Below are 8,332 nucleotides of genomic sequence, written 5' to 3'. Positions count from 1 at the left end.
GATTGATTGGTTTTTTTATATTTACTTTCTAGTCGAACAAAATTTTATACAACTTTAGGCGTGCTGTGCGCCAAAACCACATTTTGTAGCTGGACTCAACAAACTTAAATAGATAAAATCATAATCATGAAATCACATTTACATACATATGTACATACGAGTACATACATATGTATATGGAGTAGGAATTATTGTTAAGTCAGTCTAAAATCGTACAATTATTAGATACGAGTAATCAAAAATAATTGAACGCCATACTATCATACGAATCGCATCTTCGAATAGTGCAAATTATATAGCCGTTCATGGGGCCATTATATCCCATAGCCATTTAGCCATAGCTGAATTGTTTAGACAAAATTGTTGCAAAGTTACTTATGCTACATATTTTTAATTGTTATGCAATGATTAAATGGAATTTATCAGATGCGTTATATCATTCAAAAAACACTTTAAAGAAAAACAAAAAAAAAAAAAAAAAAAAAAACAAACAAAATATAAACACTTTAAAATCTGTTGCCGTTGCTCGAGTTTTGGCTTTAATGAAGTGCTAGGCAGCATCGCATAGATAACAATCAGAACATAGAATAAATTATAGAACAAAACAGAGATACTGCAAATATAATAAAATTACACAAGAAAAAAATTGTTAACAGAACTATGCATTTTCTTAGTTACAACAAATTACAAACATAGTACATAACTAACAAAATTTCGCCTCAAGCCCTTCATTTTGTTTATGTTGCCAGCTGTTGCGATTGTTTGATCAGCTAAATAAAATTTGGGGGGCTAACATGAAACCAAAGTACGATAGTTAAATAAAGCATGTACACAATTTTCTAAAAATATATGCAAAAATGATGTGTGTTTATTTCTTGCCCCTAATGCAGCTTTAACATGACTTTCCATCAATAGCAGCTCTAAAGCTGTTAAAGAACGCGTGTAACAGCTACTGTTAATGTAAGGCGAACTAAAGCTAACATTGCTCTCGCTGTTAAGCAATGTTAATGTTAAAAAAAGCTCTACGTTTCACTGGGAGTTATTTATAATATTTATGAAACATCAAAGCTGCAAACCATTTAAAAGCTTGGGAGAAAAAGCTATCGAGAATAAGGCAAAAGCTGTAGGTATAAGGTTGGAGGATAGGACTGGCATATTTTCCTATTGCGGTCTTGTATATTATTTGATTAACAATTATATAAAATGCAAAATATTTTTTGTTTTATTTGGTTATTGCTATTTTTGTGTCATTTGTAAAACTGGTATAATGGAGAGGAGAATAGGTATTTGCATTCATATTTTATGTAGCTTTTTTTATTTTTATTATTATTAAATATTATTATGTATCGATCTGCAAATATATGCCATAACATAACATTTTACATATAAACAAGACCAAAGTTTTACAGTTAATATTACATTCTATACATTTGTACATTTATAGTGAAAACATTTCACTATTGGGGTTAGTTAGTCAGATCGGTTGGTTGCTTTCTAATTGGGCGAGCTGAGCAGAGGGGCCTGGCCTGCTATAATGCTAATACATATATATGAAAATAATAAATACTTATATCTCTTTGTGGTTTTTCAAAAATGTTTTAATATAGAACTATACGATTTCTATGATTCGATACAGCTAGAATAAATAAAATGCATTAAATTAAACAAGCTTTTAAATTACATGTGTTCTGAAGAAAAGGGGATAATAACTAATTTATTTAATTATCTAAACTGAGCATTAAAAACAAGAGAGAACGCTACAGTCGAGCAAGCCCGACAATAAAATTGCCTGTACTCTTCACAAAAAAAAAGAAATTAAAAAATAATTAAATTAATAAAAAAAATTGAATTAATTAATTAAATTAATAAAGAAAATTTATTTAATACATACAGAGAAGACATGTGTATGTTCAGTTTTAACAGCATACATTTACACCACGTGTCTATGTGTGTTTATATCCGTGTATGTATGCATCACAAATGTGAAACGAAACAAGAAACAACAACAACAGCTGCGGGCAGAGCTCCAGGCAGCGCATGGACACATAATCACTAACTGGATGTACCTACCAATTCAAAATTTCAATTCCAAGAATCACGGAAGTTATGGCTATATCGATATCGACTTGGCTTGACACCCTGATCAATAATATATATACCTTGTGGGGTCTGCCACGTCTCCTTCTGTGTGTTACATACATTCGCAAAAAACTAGTATAGCCTTTTACCCTTTGGGCACAGGCTATAATAACTGAGCATCTAAAATCTATTTGAAAAGATTGTCAAAGTCGTTGGACAACAATTTTTTTTTTCAAATGCTCAAAGAAATTTAATTATAATTTCTACTTCTGTTTTACATGCACCTAAAACAACAAATTACAGTTTATTACTATTTATATGAATTTTTTATCAATAGCTTTTTAGTTTGCCACTATTTGCACTGATTTCATTGATTGTCGTTTTACGTCTATTATATTTGTTTAATTATGCTTTGTGCCGGCTGTGAATAATGTTTTTACAAGCAAATTTGTGCACAATATTCAATGATCGAAATGTAGAATTTAAATTCAGTTTGTAATAATTGCTGTGATTTTTTCGTAATAATTAAACCACGACTCAATTTATATTATATTGTATATGTGTAATTAAATATGAGCTTAATCACTTTACACTACGCCCGCAGTTTTTCACTTTTTTCATTCGAGTTGGCAGCAATGTTCAATCTAATTTGATTCTGACAGGAATGGTCGATGGCAATTGGGGTCTGTTGTCGATTCCAACTAGAGCGCTTCATAGTTACTTAGTAGCTTACAAATTTGAAGGCAACCGCAACTGCATGCAGCTGCAAAGGCTAGACTGTATGGTCCGACTTCCTTTGGCTCACACGCATATTAGTGTAGCATACATTTCGGAGCCCACATTGGGGGCACCACAAATGCACTCTGCGAGCTCATCAGACTGGCCACACATGTGCACACAAATGCAGAACACACACACACAATCGTGTACAAAAATTTATAGAGATAGTAGCAGCAGCCACAAAGCGCTGCAAAATTTATGATTTTATTTCACGCTTGCTTTTCATTAATGTCTTTTTTGCCACCCGCATTTACATTTTTCGTTGTTTCTTCCTACAAATTTTAACTTGCATTTTTGCTGATGTTGTTGCTGTTGTTTGCTGTTTGCTGTTGTTTTTGTTACCATTACGGTTTCCTTTAGCTGTCTGCCGCTTGTTAACCTTTTTCAAGTTGGCTTTTTTATATGTATACTCTTTAGTTTCAATGTAAAAGCTTATTACATTTGACATGAAAGTTGGTCAATTTTATAAGTTTTATGTAATAAAAAAAACTTCAATAATTTGTGTAATCCAAGCCCGTTGATAAAATACCTATGTATTTTAGAAATATGTAAGTCTTAATCTTTTCAAATAAATTTGATTTTCTTTTTTTTTAATTTTATGTATTTTTTATATAGTTATTAACTTATAAGAACTTAGTAAGTAAATAAAATAATTAAGGCAATAACAAATTGAGTTTGGCCAAACAGATAGCCAATAAATTATTTAAGGTATGTATTTATGTATGTACGAGTATTAGTTTATTACAAAATCTTTAGATACATAATAAGTTCGATGGGAGATATCTGCAAAATAAAACAATAACATAGGATTTAATAAGCTTTAATTGCAAATAAAATGAAACAATTTTATGAAAGTTTCTTCATTGCGCAAAAATGAATTTTTAATTCATTTTTACATGGAAGAGTATGCACATGCCTTGAGCTGAGTGCTTAGATTTTTCTTTCCTAATTTGAGCCGCATTTAGTTGTTGTTGTTTCTCGTAGACACGACATGATGTGCCCAGCACCCTAGAGTCAAATTTCCGCAAAAGTTATGCAGCAGTCGCATGGTAGAGTAAATTTTTGCACTGGCTAAGCGAAAAGCAAATTGCAGCGGGGGGAATTGCGGTGTAAAAGAGGTGGCCTTTCCAATGTGGTAAGGAAGGGAGGACACAGAAGGACCGGGCAGGTTGCTAGCTTGATACTGCACTGCCCGCAGGCAAGCCGACGCGCCTCTGTTGACCGCATATATAATTATTTTATATGAAACATGCATGCCTTGCTCAAGCAACAGCAACTCACGAGTATACATATATAAGTATATTGTACATATGAACGTGTGTGTGTGTAAGCCTGTGGTTTTCAAAAAAGTAGAAAAAATTCAGCAAAAGTGAATTAGTGCCGGGCGAGTGTTGGAAGGTTGAGGAGCGAGTGAGAGAAAGCTGCAATGCAGTTGTACGTTTTTGGCCTTTGCCGCTGCCTAATGAAAATTGTTGTGATATAAATCATTTTAAATAATTTTCATTTGGCCAGCCAACGTGTGTGTGTGTGTGTTTGTGTGTCTGTGTGGCTAGGATGTTTGTGTGCATTGGTTAGTTAGCTTTAAAAGTTTAAATTGAAATAAAGCCAAGTAGATGCATCTACTTTGTTGTTACTTCAGCCGTCTGAACTTTTTTGCTTGCTAAATTGTGCTAACTGACCAAAGCGGAAGTTTCAATTACAGACACACACACACACACACATTAGCACACACACTGTTAGGTGAGGCCAGGTCAGACACACACACAGGCAAGGCCATTTGCATATACTATATAGCACACATCTGTGTAGCACACACTGAGTCGCTTACTTTGGTCATTCGAACAAACAGCATTGGCCTGCAGCTGGGAGGACGCTGCGGATACTTAATATGATACATACGAATTATGTGCAATTGAATTGCATGGTGTGTGTGAGAGCTGGGGGCGGGTGGATGCACCTTAAAATTATGGCTCAAAGTTCGTCCATTACTTGCAGTCCAGCGAAAGTCAAGACCGAGGAGACTGCGGTATTCTGGAGCGGACGGAGTGACGGACGAGGCAAACGACTTTTCCACTAGCTGCGGAAAAATGTACCTAAAGCGGATATTACTTTATCAAGCGGCATAAAAAATGAGGCAGCAAGACAGAGGAAGGCAGAGGGTGGCAAGACAGCTCCAGGAGGCAGCTTCTGGCCGCCAGTAAGTAACAGGCGAAATGGCAAAAAAACGGAAGCAATCAGCGAAATTTATTGTGAGTCTCCTTTTTGGCGTAACTGATGAAGTGAGAAGTTGAAAGACAGCAGCAGCATCAGTTATAGCAGTAGAGGGAGGGGGCGAGACACAGCGGTCGCATCCGACCAGCCAATACAAATGAAGCGGCGTGGCGAAAGAGCGCAGAGGCAAGGCAACGACAGATGTTGCCTCTCTTGCCACCTCTGCCACTAACTGAATGCCGACTGCCTAGTGAGCGATGAAGCAACTGTGCGACTCCATTTCCATCTCTATCTCCATCTACTTACAGCTCATGCCGACGCTGCTGCTGCAGTCTTCATCACACTGATGGAAAAAATTAGTTTCAATAATGAGTTCGCATTACTTACTTATATATTAACTATGGGTATTACCCACAGTAACTAATATACAAATGAAATATTAAATATTTATCTATAAACGTACATGCATTTAGTTAATCCCAGTGTGAGGAGATTGTTCAGAAATCATTTCACGTTCCTTTACCAGTTTAAAGAAAACAGAACTCCACTTTAATGAACTACAGCATTGGTTTACAAGTTTTTGAATGAAAATTAATAATATATTCCACTTACATATGTGGCGAGAAAGCTTAGACTACAATTGCAACGTATTAATTAATTGTTATTTAACTAGCCACTGATTGAAGCAAAGGAGCAATAATTAGATTTATTTATATACTGACTAGTTGTATATTACAAAAGCTGTCGATGTAAAAAAGAAATACACCATTACAGTAAATAATAAACTACAAGTAAATAAAACTAAAGAGAAAAAAGCCTATAGAAGTTACAAGAATATCTAACAGCGAATACGACTCGGTAGGGGAATTTTATTTGCCAAACGGCCAGCTATTCCCCGATTCACAGCAGAGTTATTAGACCTAAAGAAAAAAGAAGAATGAAGATGAAGAAATAGCAATAAAAATTAAGAAGATTAAATCATCCAAAGCTATTGCAGATTGCTGAAAAATGTGTTTCCTGGTTGGAGAAAACAAAAATAGAAAAACTAAGAAAGCAAAATGAATTTGAAGAAAGCAGCACATATTTAACTAAAATATTTAATTGTTGTTAAAGTGCAAAGCATACTTAAGATATTTAAAATGATTTGATTTCAAAAAACCAAGCATGGCAGAAATAGCAAGTATTCGTCTTGTGATTTCGCCACTTAGGCTACACTTTATTTTATATTCATGATTTTGGAGCAGTGTAGCATCTACGATTTTGTTGTTGCTTCTTTGTGGTGTGGTTTTTATTGCTTTATTTTTGTGCTTTTAGCTGCGAACGCTTAAATCTGAGAACCAGTTGGAAATGTACTTATAGACCGCTTACAAGCAGCCGACGCGACTTTCTCGCACATACACGTACACACGCACACTTGTGCATAGTTATTTGGGGGTTTTGCCATTTGCATGCAAATGTTGCAACGGAAATGAAACCGACAATGCCACTTATTTATCTTTCTGCTTGCGGCTCTGATTTGCTTTACCGCCTTTTTGGGCATTCAGCTACTTAATGATGTTGTTGTTGTCATTGCTGTTGTTTTTGCTGCAGCTATTTCTGCTATCGCTTTTAATTTTGTTAACGCGTGCGAAATTTATGAAAAAACACTAGTCGTGTTTACACAGGCTGTGCTCATAAATAATAATTACAATAAAATGCGCTTAGCACTAACGAAAACAATCAACAGCAAAATGAAATTACTTATTTATAAAAAGTTGTTGCCAATTAAAATTTATAACCATTTGCAATAAATAATTGCAGGCGAAGCCGTTTCTCAACTTTAAAATGATTCCCGATCTATGAAAAACGTCGCTATAAATGAAAATGTAGAGTGAAAAAATGAAGAAATTATGTGCCACGGAAATGAAAAAGCAAATGAAAAGGGAGAGTATAAAATGAAAACAACAACGCATTCTGAGAGGGAGACAGGAAGAAGAGCTATGAAGAAATAAAGTCGTATAAAAATATTCATTGATTTTCTTAATTAAAAAATTTTGCCATTAACTTTTATGTTTATTAGCTTGACTTTGGTATTTCTTGTTGCTGTTGCTGTTGTTTTCACTCTTAAGCTCATTTCAAAATGTTGGTGTGTGTAATGTTGTTGTTGTTGTTGCTGTTGCTTATGTTGCTGTAGTCCTTGTTGCAAAAGAGGTTGTTGTTGTTGGTGCTGTTTTGTTGTAGTTAAGCGTAGTTCGCTGTAGGTTAAGTTGGTCGCCCATTGTCGTCGAGCATTTCCTGCGCGCATTATAAAACTAATTGCAGATTATGACGAAATCGTGCGGGGTGAGCGGTTCGTAATGCCGGCTGGCAATATGGCGACGACGGAGCACCGCCCCTCCTCCTCGGTTACCCTCCTGCTCAATTGCCATCGCCATGAGAGTCGCTTTCTCAGCCTCCACCGCTTGAGCACCAGCCTCAGCCTCAGCCTCAGCTTCAGCCTGAGCACTTAAGTTTGTTTTGAAAATTAAAGCCTGTTAATGAGATTTCATTTCACTGAAGGCACAACTCAGTGACTCAGTCGCGGCATTTTCCGTTGACGCTGCCGCTGCCGATGCCGCTGCCATTGCCAGTAATGGCGCGTAATTGACAACGTAATGAGATTTGTTAAACGGATTGTTTGCAAAATCATTTCTAATTACCAAAAAGTTCCAATTATGCGCGTGGCGTGTTGCGCGCACATTTTTGCAAATGCTTCATACATGTCTGTATGTGTATGTGTGTGTGTGTGTCCAAAGTGTTGCATAAAATTTGATTGCATTTTGTTGCTGCTGCTACTCAGGCCTTTGTGTTGTTGTCAATTATGCAGCCCTTAAATTCAAGCCGAACGTAAACAAACATTTGTTGGCAACAGCACAGCAGCCAGAACTGCAACTCACAACTTACAACTTGGCCAAGTAGCAGCAGCAACAACACACACAACAACAACAGCAACAACAACAAACTACACAGTAGGTCAGTTACAACGCACAAAAGACAACGAGTAACTGGTGACTGGTATGCAGACGAGAGAGCAAACAAGTGCGAGAGAATGGGAGCAGCTGGTGCGTGAGCAATATTCATTTTTAGTACAATGAGCACAGCATCCCTAGTGGTATACGCGCGCTCTCTCTCTCTTATCCGCTGGCTTTGTAACTCGGCAACAAAGCTACAAAAATCTGTGTGTGCCCGACCACAGTGCATTACTGACAAGCCCAGACGCCTTTAGTGCTGATTACAACGCGTT

Source organism: Scaptodrosophila lebanonensis, unplaced genomic scaffold (assembly GCF_003285725.1).
Source record: "Scaptodrosophila lebanonensis strain 11010-0011.00,11010-0021.00 unplaced genomic scaffold, SlebRS2 tig00000043-arrow-pilon, whole genome shotgun sequence".
Taxonomy (NCBI): Eukaryota; Metazoa; Arthropoda; class Insecta; order Diptera; family Drosophilidae; genus Scaptodrosophila; species Scaptodrosophila lebanonensis.
The sequence above is the reverse complement of the archived record's forward strand: the minus strand, read 5'-3'. Positions refer to the sequence as shown.